This window comes from Lissotriton vulgaris, chromosome 5, assembly GCF_964263255.1.
Source record: "Lissotriton vulgaris chromosome 5, aLisVul1.2, whole genome shotgun sequence".
NCBI lineage: Eukaryota > Metazoa > Chordata > Amphibia > Caudata > Salamandridae > Lissotriton > Lissotriton vulgaris.
In genome coordinates, this window is record NC_141693.1 from 560,585,133 (window position 1) to 560,602,687 (window position 17,555).

General features: G+C 43.9%; 1 long non-coding RNA gene across 2 annotated transcripts in view; it reads right to left on the reverse strand.

The window, feature by feature from the left end:
- LOC147711267 (uncharacterized) overlaps positions 1-15,574 on the reverse strand; it is a 331,066-nt gene extending 315,492 nt beyond the window's left edge. The window contains exons 1-3 of one of the 2 annotated variants that reach the window (XR_015295904.1): positions 15,383-15,545; positions 10,799-10,897; positions 5,692-5,940 (exon numbers count right to left, since the gene is read on the reverse strand). This is a non-coding gene — a long non-coding RNA (uncharacterized LOC147711267). Of the gene's footprint in view, positions 1-5,691; positions 5,941-10,798; positions 10,898-15,382 lie in introns of those variants that run through there. The other variant, XR_015295910.1, reaches the window with a different exon arrangement.
- Between the last annotated feature and the right edge of the window lie 1,981 nt (positions 15,575-17,555).

A 17,555-nucleotide genomic window follows, 5' to 3' on the forward strand; every position in this document is an offset into this window, starting at 1 on the left:
GGGGCGGTTTGAGGCTCATGGTGGCCTTGGACAGGGAGGGTAGGTAGGGGGTTTGTAATTGGGGGTCTGGGTGGGGTGGAGTGCGGAGTTTAGTGAAGAGGTAGGGGGGGGGTTAGGGGGTTTGGTACTGGATCAGAGTCAGAGGACGCCAAATTTCTGTTATGGGCTGCCACGCAAATATGTATCCATTCTCAGAGGTTTATTATATTAAGGATATATATTAACATGGTGGCTCTTGGGGTTTTGTGGTTCTGTGCAAGTGTACTGCTTGCATGTGTATAATGCTGGCCCTATAGTTTTTGTCTATGGACATGGGGCCTTATTTATGACGGCTTTGCGTCACCCGTGCATCACTTTTCCCATGGTAAAAGTGACGCAGTGGCGGCGCAATGTTTTCATAAATAAGGCTTTTTTTTTGTGACTTGGCCTTTTAGTTTTGAAAGCCTACTGTTGTAGGTGCATGAATTTTAACATGGGGAAAAGTGACATATCTGTGGCACAATGCTTTTATAAATGAGAAATTTTGTAGTTATTTTTAATGGAGAGGATTTTGGGAAACTTATTAGTTATGCTTGTTCAATGCTATAATGATTGTATATTGTGTAGGAAATAAGTTTGTAATAAGTTAATAAAATTTTATTATTTCCATTTTTAGAGTGTTTGGTGCCTGTAAGGAACAACCTGCTATTTGAAGTCATATATTGAGAGTATATATTCTTTTTTTCAGGTGAGTTACTTTTTTTGCTTTGGCAATTTCTGTGGGTGGTGATGAAAATAATAAAGAATAATTTGTAAATGTTTTGAACATGATTTTATCTTAAATATTTCACATGTGGTTCTATCTGCTTATACTACATATGTTTTTTGAGATGTTCTCCATTGACAGTTCAAATTATGTTTTAATGAGCTTGGGATATGTGTTCTTTTGCAAGGAGTTCAGATTTAGAAATCATTGGAGTATAATTCTTTCAGGTTTCTTTTAATTAATAATTGTGAAGTGCTCATTATTTTTGAAATCTTGTTGTATTATGTTTGGCAGTGTTCCATTTTTATTTACAGAGAGGTATTATGATATGGATCTAAATGTAATGCTCATGTTTCCTGCATATCTGTGAATATACTATGTATAGGCACTTTTTTACATATTAATGTAGAGCTTTATTATGAGGTGGTTGTTCATGGTAAGTATGACATTTTGCATATGCTAAGACATTGACATGGTGAGTATACTGTTGTAATATAAATGGAACTGTCTCTGTGGGAAGTAGTAATCTGTTTAGTGAATTAAATGGTTTGTATAATGTGATCCTTTTCTTTAGAGTGCATAAATTTATATTGCACTTTGTAGTGATGAAATAAAAGAAATGGGTCTCTAAAAATTATTGTACAGGTAATAAATATTTCAAATATCTAGAAAATCTAAAAATAAATTTTACAGTGAAATGTCTTTTATCAACAGTAATTATTTAATTGAAAAAAAAGCACAGTGTCAATGTTTAGACTTATATTGCCAATTTCTTTTTCAAAACAAGAGGAATGTGGTATCTTACAATATATAGAGTTAATAAGTTAGAGATTATAAAATTATCTGTAGTTTAAAAATTAGTAAAGGTAGTTTTCAATTATACACTTATGGACAAAGATATAATTTAGTCTTTATATTTTTTTAAAAGGATAAAGAAGAATTTATTCAAAAAATACGATTGGAGAATTTTTCTGAAGATAATAAAGTTCATTTTGATATAATAAATGAACTGATGGAGGAAATATTAGACGCGGTTGTTGGAGAGGAAGCGGATGAAAATCATTATTTTATGGACATTTCATTAGATTCAGCCTATTTAGAGCTGATAGAAGATGAGGACAATGGACTTGAAGAAGTCCCTGATGAACTGATGTTGGAAGTTCTTTTAAATTATGAACTTTTGCATAAATAAAAAAAAATGATAGCAAAGCATTCGTGATGATAGTTTTCTTGATATATTCGTCGATGAAGTGCTTCATGAGAGTGATAAGATATGTTCTCATGAAGTGTAAAAGAGATTGTAGAAAAAAAGATTAAAACCCTTATGATGACTGATAGTTCTTGAAAAAAGTGTACTGTTTGTATGCTTTAAAAATGTTTTAAAAAATTGTCTATAAAGTTTACAACCAGCTCCGACGACACCCTCACAGCCGCCGAACACCAGCACTTCCAGATACACACCGACCCCAAGACCACCCTCAGAGGCACCCTCATCTACAGACCCCCGGGACCACGCACACAATTCAGCGAAGGCATCGCCCATTTCATCAGCCCGCACGACCTCCCCTCCGCTGACTACATCTTCCTTGGGGACCTCAACTTCCACCTGGAGAACAACAACGACCGCAACACCACCACCCTGCTGGACAACCTCACCAACCTCGGACTCAAGCAACTGGCGACCACCCCCACCCACTACGCCGGCGACACGCTTGACCTCATCTTCTCCTCCAGCAAGGACATCGCCTTCAGCCAGGCCACCGAACTCCACTGGACGGACCACAGCTGCGTCCACTTCAGCTTCAGAACGGCCACGATCCACCACCTCCCACAACAGGTCCCCCGCAGATGCTGGAACAAGATCACAGCCGACCAGCTCGCCACATCCCTGAGCCAGAACCCTCCCGCCAGCTCAACGAACCCCAACCAAGCCGTCAACAACCTCACGAGGTGGATCAGCAACAGCGCAGACGACCTCACCCCACTGAAACCCCCCGCCAGACCCGGTACCAAGAAAGCATCATGGTTTACCAACGAACTCAAGAGCTCCAAGAAGAACTGCCGAGCCCTCGAGAAAGCCTGACGCAGAGACCCAACTACAGACAACATGACCACCCTCAAGCTCACCACTCGAAAACACCACCAGCTGATCCACACCACCAAGAAAACCGCATTCAAGGATCGAGTTGACAACAACGTCCACAACAGCAAGGAACTCTTCAACATCGTCAAAGAGCTCTCGAACCCTAGCGCCGGAGACAACGACATCAACCCATCGCAAGAACTCTGCAACTCGCTCGCCTCGTTCTTCCACAGCAAGATCGCAGACATACACAACAGTTTCAGCACACAGTCGACGCACCCTACGACCGCACCAACGCCCCCCACCACCACCATCCGCGCCTGGACCCCGGTCAACACCGAAGACACCACCGCACGATGAACTCCATCCACTCCGGATCACCAACCGACCCCTGCCCTCATCACGTCTTCAACAAGGCCGACTCTGTCATCGCACCCCACCTGCGGGACATCATCAACGCCTCCTTCGACACCGCCACCTTCCCAGAGAGCTGGAAGCACGCCGAACTCAGCGCCTTACTGAAGAAACCATCAGCGGACCCCACCGAACTAAAAAACTACCAACCCATCTCGCTCCTTCCTTTTCCTGCCAAAGTCATTGAGAAGACCGTCAACAGACAGCTGGCCGCCTTCCTCGAGACGAATGGATCCCTCGACCACTCACAGTCTGGCTTCCGGACCAACCACAGCACCGAGACCGCCCTCATCGCAGCCACCGACGACATCAGATCCCTGACAGACAATGGAGAAACAGCGGCCCTCATCCTCCTGGACCTCTCCGCGGCGTTCGACACGGTCTGCCACCGCACCCTAGTACAACGCCTCAGCAACATCCGGATCCAAGAGAAGGCACTGGAGTGGATCATCTCCTCCTCGCCGGAAGAACCCAGAGAGTCCGCCTCCCCCCGTTCAGATCCGAGGCCACCGAAGTCATCTGCGGCGTACCCCAAGGGTCATCACTCAGCCCCACGCTGTTCAACATCTACATGAGTCCCCTTGGGGCCATCGCACGCCAACACAACCTCAACATCATCTCTTACCCCGACGACACCCAGCTAATCCTCTCCCTCACCAACGACCCCGCCACCGCCAGAACCAACCTACATGAAGGGATGAAAGACGTAGCCGAGTGGATGATGAACAGCCGCCTGAAACTGAACTCAGATAAGACAGAAGTCATCATCCTGGGATCTTCACCCTCCGCCTGGGACGACTCCTGGTGGCCCCCTGCCCTGGCAGCGCACCCAAACCGACAGACCACGCACGCAACCTGGGCTTCATCCTGGACTCCTCCCTCTCCATGACCAGACAAGTTAACACAGTCTCCTCGTCATGCTTTAACATCCTCCGCATGCTACGTAAGATCTTCCAGTGGATCCCCACCGAAACCAGGAAGACGGTCACCCAGGCCCTCGTCACCAGCCGTCTGGACTATGGCAACTCCCTCTATGCTGGAACCACAGCCAAACTTCAGAAGAGACTCCAACGCATCCAGAACGCCTCAGCACGCCTCATCCTGGACATTCCCCGACACAGCCACATCTCCGAAAACCTGAGAAACCTGCACTGGCTCCCCGTCAGCAAGAGAATCACATTCCGACTCCTCACTAACGCACACAAAGCTCTCCACAACCAAGGCCCAAGCTACTTCAACGACCGCCTGACCTTCTACACTCCCACCCGACAGCTACGATCGACCAGCCACGCCCTCGCTGCTGTCCCCCACATCCGAACAGGCACAACGGGAGGAAGATCCTTCTCCTACCTGGCTGCCAAGATGTGGAACTCCCTCCCCATCCACCTCCGCCTGACCCAAGACCACCTCGCCTTCAGGAAGCAACTCAAGACCTGGCTGTTTGAGCGGTAGCGGACCCCCTTCCCCCAGGGCCTTGAGACCCTACGGGTGAGTAGCGCGCTATACAAATGCTTTGATTGATTGATTGAAGCAGTTAAGACCATCCATCTGTGGTTCCTCCATGGTTATTAGATGGTAATACTGGTAGATGTCTGTTAGAGCTGCTTTCCACTACTTCATTGATTTTATTAGGAAAGATGAATGGATGTTCCTGAGATACGATCGCCATCTTCAACATTCAGAATCCACAAAGCTTATGGACTTTAATGTCCCTGTTGCACTTCAATGTTAGTATGGGAATTTGCATGGAGCATATCAAATTCAATTGGAATTGTATAAACCTTACACAATTCTGTTGCAATGTAATGTGTGTATGAGACGTTGAATGAACTTTACAAAATCCCATTTGATAGTATGAACCTTACATAATTCAGTTGCAATATAATGTATTTATGAGAAGTTGGGTGGACCTTACACAAATCCAAGTTATGAGTCACACAACTCCAGCCAGATTTCAGAATCCAAGGAACTTGTCATGTAGGGGGCCAGCTGCCCACTGTAGGTCACAGTTTCACCACACATGCTATGAATCAAAAGCACCGTTTCTTAAAATGCTTAACTGGCTTAACTGATATATATCCATACTTTCCCCATTCTCACTTCCTGCAGGTATTTATTGATAGAATACAGGGGGTGATAGGATGATGGTGTTTCTCATAAGAGAATACCTCTACAGTTTTACCAAACTCCCAATAAGGCACACAGACTTCTCTGGGGAGTGGGACTACATTATATGCCTCAAAGTGTTATTGTTCCTCTGGCCCACGTCTCTTCTTCAGGACTACTATGTCCTAGGTGAAACCAGAGAATTCTGCTATTGATGCAAAGTTCACTGGCTCAGCTTGCACACGACCCTGAGATAACCATTTGTATTACCTTTAGCATCCGGGTTTCACATAGTACTCAATGAATGATCAGATTATTTATAAGAGACAATGACAGACAAAAGAACTTTTCATAATTTAATATTTCACTGCAGTCTCATTCAAATGGCATTATTCTGTATACATCATAGTACATAATGGAATGAGATGGCTTGCAGTGCAATCAGAATCCATTTTCATTTCCAGTTTTACTTCTTAATCACAGGAAGTGGAAGATAGACGGGTAACATGGGAGCTGGTGCTTGTATCCTCAGGTCAGCACTTCCTGCCACCTTTTACTGACTGCTGGTCCTGGCAAACAGGAGCACATGGGGCTGTTGAAGAAGAAAGTAAACATTAATGAGTGATTTTTATGGCATACCATGTGCATAATTTTGGTTTCAGAGCAAGAAATAGAAGAAAAGGATCTTCTGACACCTATATGAGTGGGGAGGGAGTATTTTGTCTTCAAAGGAAGAAGATAAACGGGCAATATATTCACTAAGGTGTTCCGCAGAACATTACAATTTGAAAACTCAGGATCATGGACGTGTGCTGTTATAGAAGGCTGCTAACACCAGCCTCGTCCATGAAATGCTGTGCAGAAATGATGCTCTCGTCACATCTTGGGCATCATCTTTCAACATTGATTACTAGACCACTAAGCTGACACTTTGAGTTGCCAAATTGTAATGTTTTGTGGGCAATAGGTTTAGCATAGTCAAACATGGCATCCCCATCTAATCGTGTGTGTTATTTTGTGTATATTGAATATTGGAGAGTTCCTTATGCATTTTACATGAGGCTCTAAGTGTCATTGAGCAAGTACTGACAATATCACCTACAGCTGCTTCTCTTCTAAGTTACTTTCCCAGGAGGCCCACGTGAACAAGGTTCTTTCCGACCACCTCACTCGTGCCAACATCCTAGACCCCACCCAGAACGGGTTCCGTGCTGGGCACAGCACGGAATCCGCCCTTCTCACCATGGCTGAACATCTTCGCACAGTGATGGATGCAGGACAGACGGCGGCGCTGGTATTATTAGATCTAAGCGCCGCCTTCGATACTGTCTCCCATCCTATCCTGCTGCACCGCCTGGAGGAGATTGGAGTGGGGGGGTCCGCCCTCCAGTGGTTCCAGTCCTTCCTCAATGGTCGTCTCTTCAGCATTGCGATACCGCCGTTCCGGTCCAGTTTCCATCCTCTGAAACAGGGAGTGCCGCAGGGATCCTCGCTGAGCCCCACGGTGTTCAATCTTTACGTGAGACCGCTAGCTGAGGTTGTCAGGCAGTGGAGTATGACAATGGTGTCATATGCCGATGACACCCAGCTAGCGGTTATGATCAGCGGGGATGCGGACCAGGTTGCTCCCAGGTTTCAGAGTGGACTCAGAGCGGTGGCAAGCTGGATGAAGGCCAACTGCCTCCAGCTCAACGCGAAGAAGACCGAGATCATGATCGTCGGTAGAAGGGCGGATCTCTGGGGGGACAGGTGGTGGCCTTCGGAGCTTGGGCCGGCCCCCCTTCCTGTGACGGAATTAAAAAACTTGGGAGTGTGGATGGATCCCACTCTCAGTTTTGTGGGGCACACGAAGAAAATGGCAGCATGCTGTTTTGGAATTCTCCGGGCTCTGCGACCAGTCCTGAAGTTTTTTGACTCCCATACATGGCAGTTGTTAATACAGGCGACTGTTATATCGCGCCTGGATTATGCCAGCTCTCTTCTGGTCGGCGCTAACTTGGCCGAAGTCACTCGCCTCCAACGAGTGCAGAACGCTGCCGCCAGAGCTATCGTTGGTCTTCCCAGATCTTGCCCTGTTTCCAGTACTCTGAAAGCGCTGCACTGGTTGCCGGTCAGAGCAAGAATCCAGTTCAAAGTACTGTGCTTGGCCTTTAAGATCCTAAAAGGCACGGCCCCTCAAACTCTTACGGGTCTTCTGTCCTGGTACGTCCCCACTCGACATCTGAGATCCTTGGGCCAAGCTCTTACCATCACTCCGCGATACAAGCTGTGCCGTATCGGTGGTCGCTCCTTCCGGGTCAAAGCGGCCGAACTCTGGAACTCTCTCCCAGTGGAGATTCGGTTGCTGGAAGACCTTCTCTCCTTCCGCAAGGCGATAAAAACTTTCCTGTTTTAATCTTGATTTCTCCTTTTAGCTGTTGTGTTTCCTGTGGTTGTTGCATGTTACCTTGACATGCGCCGGGACGCCCCTTGGCTGGAGCAGCTGTGCGCAGTACAAATTCACGTAACATAACATAACATATCATAACTTTGTACAATTAAAAGGTGGTGAATACAAGCAGGATGTTTGGAGGTGTCTTTATTTCGGGTCAAAACTCTCAAATCAGTAGTGATGCTTATCTTCACAAAATCAACCCAGCTCGCAGGACAACCTTGTGTAGCAAATCTCAACTGCAGCATCTGATGAAGTCTCAATAGCACCAGAAGCCTACAAAAGGTGAGCCAGCGAGGGGTTTCAATGTCATTTGATAACCTTCTATCATATTTCTGCCAACCAAAGACTACTTTCTCCTATTGGTGCTTTTTATCCTTATAGTGTCTGTTTACCCTCTCTGCTCATATGCATTGGACTTTTGAATCTGTTTACTAGATGCAGTCTCTTGGTTCGAACCACCGGACTCCTTCATCCAGGCTGACCACGTGTACTCACTGGTCGGCTTAGTTTGGCCTGCTTACCCTGTCATCATTGGTCAGCACTGGAATCACAGTTTTTAATGCACACAATTATACCTTGATTGTCTACCTATCATGGGTCTTCAAAGATCCAGGAGATACAGCAGACTAACGCCCACCAGAGTCCCAGTTTTGGGACCCAATGTCCTGTTGCTCTGATGTCAGAGCAGTGAAGAACCAAGTTTCAAAACTAGTGTTCTTGAGAATAGCTCTAAATTAGAGCCACACACAACATATCAATATGGAGAGTAAAAACTGATTAAAAATCTGAATACCCATGGGCCAAAGTTAGAGTCATTTCAGAAAATGCGTGATATGGACAAATTATTCACAAAAGGCTAAGCTTCATGGTTTTTGCCAAATGTAAGGTGTGTAACAATGTTTTAATGATATTTTTCCCTCCATCTGTTGGGACTGGGCTCTGAATTAGAGCCAATAGGGAATTTAGACTCAGATTCACACATTTTTCGTGCAAAGCAGAACAGCATCCAAATGTGCTATGCCACATTGCACAATAGGGAAAACGCAGGGCAGTGTCATATTTATAAATAACAGTCTGCTGCTTGTTTCATCCCCTATGCTAGGCCCAAATGAGGCTGCCTTGATCGATGCACAGTCTCGCACAGGTGAGTGTGCACTGTCCAGCAAAGGATCTGTTCTGCAGACAAACATTTCCTGTACAAATTCCCATGCCTAGACGAGGGACGTCTTAAGGATTCTGGGGATCTAGGGCCAAACATATTTTGGGGGCCCCTGTTCTGAACAACTTATCCAATTTCTGCTCTTTCGAGTCGTCTTTGGCTAGGTCACTGGCAGTATATATTATGTATGTGTCTGACCTAGGGTGGTGTGGAGTGCAAAAAAAAGATGGATTTAGGCCCAGATCTCTGTACTGGGGTGAATGTAAGACATTGTTCTGCATTCTGTCCATGAACTGTGTTTTTTGCTATATTCTGAATGGGTTTCCATCCAATATTCAGGGATAGTGATGTGAGTTTTCAATACTGTAGCAGCAGCAACTCACTAATATGATGGAAAATAAAATGTGTGACCCCTCCCATTTTTCATATGTGAGGTCCTGTTTTGCTCTAAAAGAAACATTTTTTATGGATTTTGCAGGAAAAATCAACACACCATTTCTCTGAAAATGGTCAGTGATGGACTCCCACAGATCACCCACATTGGAAATAAACAGTATTTAAAACAAATTATCAAGCCCATCAGGGCTAGATTCACTGCAGAACAGAGCTGTCACTACCAAAGGACTCCTGAAAGGCGGCAACCCTGGGACAGCGCCCATTTGCTGATGCTTTAAAATGACTCTGGCGAAGACAAACTCAGACAGTACTCACACAATGGATGAGTGGTGTGCACTGCAGCACACATGCAATGTGCCATGTTGAGAAATGGACACAATTCTCCTTATTTGCACTTGCATGAAGTAGACATTTGTTTTTTCACAATGCCCAGTCTGGCTATTTCAGTAGACTGACCTTTCCATCAAAACCTATGAGTACTTATGTTGATCTGACCCAGTAACATCTACTTGGCACAAAACCACACAAAGTAGCTTTTGCCCATTAGAAAGTGCTCCTTTCCAGCACAAAACACCTTTTGTAAGGAATAGAAAAGTGTAGTCACATCTCTGCGTCATGCTAGCGCCTGCCTTAAGTATTAATTAACCTGAGGCTTGATGTTCTTGGCTGAGCTTTGTCAAGGGCAAGACGCCATGCTCTGAGGTTGTTAAGTGAAGTCCATTATAATACTGGAAAGAGCCAGACATAATCAGTCACTGAAGTCCATCCTGGACGACAGAACTGTGACACCTACATCTGCTCTCTTAGGGAAGATCAAGAGCTGGAGGATCCCACTATGAAATTCTGCCTATGGCCGTCACCCTTCCATACTGTGGAGTGAGGTCAAGAATCAGTCCCTAGGAATTCTTAGTACCGAAGCTGGACCCAAGTGTTGTGAAAAAGGTGCAGACTCTGAAGGGACAGCTTGTTGCTGGAACAAGCCTCCGTAACCAGCCATCGGTCGCGTCACAGGAAGAGACCCTTTCAACGGACTCCTGCACTGACGTCACACAGGAAGTGACTGCACCTATCCAACCACAACAGTCCCTTTGCTGCAAGGGTGTGAACCACCTGTAAGGAGCTTTTATTTCTCGCTGGAAGACTAATCTACTTACGTCTACAGTGCTCCAGATCTACAGTGGTGTCGCTAAAACTACAGATACTGCTTTAGTTGCACTTGACAGCGCCCATCTTACAATTTTAATCTTTAGCATACATTTGGCATTGTCTTGCCTCCATCCTATACTTCTGGAAACTGAAAAGAGATCCTTATACATAACAGAACCACACTAAAAAAATAACTAACATTATGAAAGCAGATACATATTGCTAAAAACACAATGTTTTGAATTCAATACAGGAGTGACGCCTCTTCATTGGGAATGGTCAGCGCTGTGGTCATCTTCATGAAATGAAACGTACCTGGCTCACACTGGGGCTCACACCGGGGCTCACACTGGGGCTTACACTGAGGCTCACATTGAGGGACTGGGTCCTGGCACAGGACCACTGGGGCACATGCTGAAAAGGAAGACAAGGGTGCACATTACAAACTCATACATAACATACGGTAGAGTGCACATCTGATCTACATTGACAAACCTAACCCTCTCACATCAGACCAAGGGTACTGAGTCACACACGGGCCTGCTTTAAAAGCCCATTCACAGCCCTGCTTGGTTGTCTACATCAAGTTCATAAAATCGGCCTGCAAAAATATTGCATCTGCTATATCACTTGAGGTCAGATGTACGACCATGACAATTTTCGACTCGCAAATTGCACTTGATTGCGATCCGTAAATGCCATGTACAAAGTGTCTTAGACACTGTTTGCGATTCCCAATTAGGTCACAAATTGCATGCCTAATGAATATTCATGGGGCACTTGCAATTTGCAACCTCATTGGGAATGACTGGCCCTCCCAGGGATGGTGGCCTGCTGGGCTCAGCAGACCTCCATGTCTGGGACTGCTTTTAAATAAAGCAGTTTTTTTTTTCTTTTTGGATGCATTTAGAAAATAAAACTTAGTTTCATTTTTCAAGGGCAGGTAGTGGCCCCTGGGACGAGTGCCTGCCCCTAAAAAATATTTTCCCCTGCCTTTGCAAAGAGGAAGGTGCCCCCTGGGCAACCCTTCCCATTTGTCAATGCATTACTATCCTCTTGAAGAGGGGGGTACATTGCAAGTGTTTTGCGTCCGCAATTGCGGTAGCAAAACATTCACACATGGTGTAGAGTGTCGCTATTAGGAAGGGATGCCCTTGAAACGCCCCTTCCTAATAGAGAGTCATAATTCCTATTTAGCGACTTGCAAATAAATAGTGAGTCGATAATTAGGAATTGTACATGGCCCTATTCTTTTTGGATGCGCAAACAGATCGCTAACTCGTTTGCGCATGCAATTTAGGTTCGTATTCCTGGCCCCAAGTATTTAGTTACTATGTTGTACTTTTGATCTAATTTACTGTGCGATGTGATAGTTAGCTCAATGTATTGGAAGTGACATTGTTGTCATGTGATATAAAGCATGTAATATAGAAATAGTACAACCTCTATGGCACACAATGAATACAGTGGTTTGGAAAACAATTGACTAAATATCGTCAAGTGAACAAAAGTAATTTTACTCAATATAAGGATCTAATAAAAGGGGGCATTTTTCAAAGTAATAATACATCTGAGAGGAGTTCGACTACACTCTGCAGACTGATTTACATACATTTTTTATCTATGTATGTTTGACTCGTGCCTGAAAAGAAAAAGAGGTGAAGAAAATATCGAAAAGTTTGAAAGCAACAGTGACTTTAAAAGAAATTAAAAACAAAAAAGGTATTTAAAAAAACGTAAGTGCCCGTCCTGAAATGGTCAATCGAGCACATGAACACATAAATTGTGATGAAAACATGATTACTTCAGTTATGAATGTCAGTTTAATGCATTTGCTCACATACATGCACGGTTTACATCTGCACCGACTGTTTATGAATTCCCAAATTCCATTCCACTGCATGTTTAATTCATACAATTCTTTTTCATCCCTGCAACATTATTATTTACATATTTTATGTCGGGATGTAACTGGGGCATGTTATTCGCACAACCTGTATGAACAGATTTTCTGTTGTCATCCCCTTGGCTGTGGAACAGGTTCCAACCGGAAGCGCCACTGCCGAAAGAGTCAATGTTTTAAAGTTCTGGAAGGTCTCCTGATGATTTTGCTCTCATTTCTCCTGTAAGAGGAACCATCATGACCTCCATGTAAGGGATGACAACATTTGAATGAAAAAATATAAATCGGTTAAGATAACTTTTCCCACAATACACCTAAGCAAAACCTTTAATCAAGTTATTGCTTTTGTTGCTGGTTTTGATGGCAGGTGGTGGCTGGCTACACTAAGTAGGTCAATATAAAACATTTTTACTGAAAATAAAGCTTCATTGTGAAGCAGGTGGTGGCCCCATTCTTTCCGGGTCCTGCTCCTAGTTCCAGTGTATCTTTCACTCCTGTTGTACGCAGATATTTCAGAATTCCAAATTGTCAAAATTATTTTGATCTACAAGTTGTGAGCTTGAAGGCTTATAATGGTACCAAACTGGGAAACCTGAGACTCCTAAAAGGCTAGTGTGGCTGAAAAGCATGAAAAGTTGGTAAATCAATCACTTGTTAGGGGAGCTTTCCATAATATGGACTCCGTTCCAGTCTTAAACGACTTAAAGAGGCAGCGAGGTTTCATAAATTCTCCTGATTTCCCTATTGCTCAATCTGCTTTGGCAGGTGAACAGTAAGTCTACAACCATAAAGCTTTACAGTGACACAGAAAGGCGCGCCCCGTTGTAAGTATCCCATTGACCATGGCTTTGATCACCAATCTTTGGCTTTGCCTTGATTACAACTAGCTCTTCATATGCTGCCTATTAGATCATCCAGTAACTTGGTTTTTGATTCTGACAGTTTTAAAAATAGGAAACACAGACTTCACTAGTCTTACCGAGCACACCAGAGTCGCCTATATTCTTACTGTCAAGCTTCCAAATGCTAATTTCAATCTCTGTAGGTTAACCTTGTGTTTATTGTAATGAAATAAATAAACATGTTGTCTACATATCTTGTTCTATTAACCCGTTAACCGCGGCGGTAATTCCGCCGCGGTGCGGGCGTTTCCGTGCGTGGGCGGGGTCGCGTCGGTGGGGAGGTAGTGCTGCCGTCGGCCAATGGCCGACGGCAGCAAGGAAAGGGTTAATCACACATAAGTATCAGATAGCATTTAAACCGTTGATTGATATGTGAAAGTGCAATCGCTTCCTCTAGCTTTCTGCACATTTGCCAAACTTAGTTTTGGTGGGGCACATTGAGATTATAATTGTGACACACACTGTAAAAAGTACAACAGAAGGAAGTAAACATGAGTTTTATTTCGACTGAACATGATGATTGGGGATCTGGAAACCCCAACACTCTGAGACAAAGTAAAAAAATAGCCAAAGTAGAGGGATTGCCATATAATCATAAATTAATGAGAGAGTTGTATGGTGAGACTGAAGTGAGGATATGAGCATTGCTTTTTATAGAAGCATATTTGTTGTATTTTGAATTGACATATGATATGGTCTTTGATCCTATGCTTCAAGCATTGATAATAAATAATCAGAAAAAAGAGGCAGTGGGGGATATGTACAAGAAAATAGTGGAGCGCTGTGTAACGCAAACTTGACGCGCCGCGCTCCGACATTTTCAAAACGCAGGGAGTGCCATATTTACAGAAATAAGATGCACTCCTCTGTTTCCCCTAACGCTGGTGCTAAAAAAAGCTGTTGAGAGCCAACGCAGGCACCCTTGCTCCATGTTGCAAGGGTGCCTGCACTGCAGGGGAGATTGTTTATGTGCAGGAAGGGACACATTTCTGTACATAAACAATATTTAAAGGAAATTTGGTGTTTCTATGTGTGCTGCAGACTGCAGTACACATAGAAAGAGCAAAATATGAGGAGAAATTACTTTCTCCTCGTATCGCCACCCTAAGATCAGGTTTTACCTGGCCTTACTTTTTATCGCTGCCCCATCCTTGAAAATATGGGACAGCGTCAAAAAGCGATGGGTGTTGCAGTGGAACACCCACTGCAACGCACATTGCCGCCCCTTTACTGTAGCGAACTGCTGCGGAAAAGGGCATATTTACAAGGTGACGTTAAGCCTTGTTAAGTGACTTAATGCCACCTTGTAAATATGAGGTATGAAGAAACCAAAAGGAGTGACAGAAAAAGTGATGCTCCAGTGGCTTTAGGGGCTTGCAAATATGCCCCAATGATTTTTAGGTCTGCCAAAGTAATTCCTTCTCTTGGGCAATCATTCCATGCCTCTTTTCGCATTAGCTTAACTGGAAACTTTTCAAAGTATGAGAGACATGGGTAGTGCCCAGCTAGTTACAATTCGACCTGAATTGTCATTTTGGAATACCTAAAACATTGTCCTCGTACTTAATCAGTCTCCTGTAACTTTTTTAAACTGTTATCCTCGGATTTTTAAACGTTAGTTGTGCATATAAAGCATTTTGAGTGATTAGTTGAAAGAAAGGGTTGCAAGCACCCAAGAGCGGTGATTGCTTGATAAATAGATCCTAAAATGTTAGCATGATCCTAGTTAAGCTACTAAATGAACATTTTTAAAAATTACGGGGAAAAAGACCATCACCATCATTCTTCACAGAATTTACCTAAGGTTTTGCAGTTGTTACAGTGAAATTATTACGACCTTGTCATTGGAAATTGTATGTTACAAGCACACCCCATATCTTGTCTCATATTTTATCACCATTTTTATGCAATGTCAAGTGGATCACATAAGATGGCAATTAGCAAATGAATTTAATCGCGGGACGTATAGGATCACTAGTTCATCATTTCAAAAGTTGGAAAACTTAGGTTGGCCAGAGAGTGCTCATGTTTCGATCTTTCTCCCATTTAATCTGCCCTTTATATTATTTGTTTAAGTAAGAACTAATTACTTACGGTCTTGGCATTTCTCCACGACTTTAGTATCTTGGCACTGTGTCTTCTGAGTTTCCCTGTATCCTCCCTTGGCAGACATGGTCGTCTCTTACACCAGCGTCAAACTCAGCAACAAGGAAAAAATGGTAAGAGTCCTTTCGAGATGTGTCCGGCATGGTCGAAGATGAGGCTTATATACTTGATAAACTTCCCCATCCGCCTGTTGAGCATCATTAGCAGTCAAATTTTCACACCCATCATTTTTATCATATCTCTAGCTGAAGATCATGTTTAATTGCTGGGTTCTCTAATCTCGGAATATATTTCACACATATGCAGCACAGTTCCAATTTTTTGAGGTGTGTCTTTGAAAGGTTTGCTGATAAATCATAACTGGTATATGTTAATCATTTGGAAACATACCATTGGGCTGAGGACTAATCAGAATTTGCATGCCAAGCATATCTAGGAGAGTGTTACTTACTTGACCTCTAATCTCACTATTCTCCCTTTACTTCCTCTTTGAGTGTGAAATTCCTTTAGTTCAACACAACTCACCGACTAACCTTTGAAGCCCATGGAATGCATTCCAAGTCCTAATGGGCTCCCAGTGCAGTGATCCACTATTTGGAAAGACCAATACCCTCTGCTTCCCTGTAGCTTAGCTTCTATGCCAAAGGAGTGTGAGTCCTAAACCAAAAGACACTCTATCTTCACTCCGTTCTTCTTTTTTCACCAGGCTGACCAAAATACCCTGTTCTGAGATGGCCTCCCCCGACTCTTCACATGAAGGTGACCACAAGACCCAGGATGAGACACATTTCAGATCAATAAACAGAGCTTGAAAAACATCATCTTCTATTTGGAGCATACTTCCAGGCGATGTTGGTATTAGCGATCAGCAGTATGTGACAACAAGCTTTGCTAGTGCTACCTCTGCACTAGTCAGTCCATCAACTATCTGGACAATGGAGAGGATAGCAAGCATGGCAGTTAACGTCCCAACCCAACAAAATCTACCTTCAAACTCTTACTCCTCATTAGGACTGGCACCCACCCAACCGTACCTTTTTCACTGAAGGAAGAGATCAGCAGAGAAACCATTTGTCTCCACCAGGTACACCCTCCATCTCCAGGGAAAAGAGGAAGCCCATGTTTCTGTGGCCTGCCGCCAAATCCATCACCAGTAGTTGGGAACCTCTGGACCAGGCCTCTACCATCATATGACACGCCCTCCACCAGTGGTGGCAGACATCTGCAAAGGAGAAAGTTCATGGATTAGGCCTCTGCCCCCACCATTCCATCCACATCTACAGTCCAAGGCAGGAGTTTCCCAAACAGGACTGTATCCAAATATGTTATAATCACTTTCCAACAATGACTGGAGACTTAGGTGATGAGCACGGTTTGCGTTTGTTAGCAGATGAAAACCTGTGCCTCTACAGCCAGATACTGCAGCTTCTCCTCATCCCAACCACCCTCGAACCCTTGGTATGTCACAATCTGTGACATCAATACATTCCCCTCTCCTACAAGATGCTGCCAGCGTGAACACCACAACAAGCCCAACACTATACATTACAACACATCCACTTACCTTAAACATAATAGCACTGTAGTATGTATTGCATTTATTATACCTGCTCACTTTAAGGAACGTTATACCTGAGTTCTTATTCTGTGTTCTTAGAATGCCATGTTTGATATGTCATGACCATTACGAGCCTGTTACTCATTTTTGCTGGTCGTGGGTTGATTTACTCTTGTCATTAAATTACTTGTGGTAAATCTTCTACTCGGATTACATCCCTTATTTCTACTACAAGCTATACTACATTTATTGGCGACGATTTGAAGCTTGTGAATGTCAAACCCACCGACGTGAGCATATCGACTTTTGAACTCTTAAGTCACTGTCTCTCTATCGTTTCAAGCAATTTGGATTTTTGTCTTCGAAACATCGTTCTAATTTAACGGGACTACAACAACAAAAAACTGTGAGTTATTTTGTCTTTGTCAAAATTACCTGAAAGCGATCTTGAAAACTTTGGCCTTACAACACCGTTTATTCAAACGCGAGAAGCGTTCTACTCTCGCGAACCAAGCCGACTCGTTGTTTGTTCACGCGCTGCTTTCACACGCGCAGCACGTCGATTAATACGACGTCACTCTTGAATGCGCTCATTGGCAACCT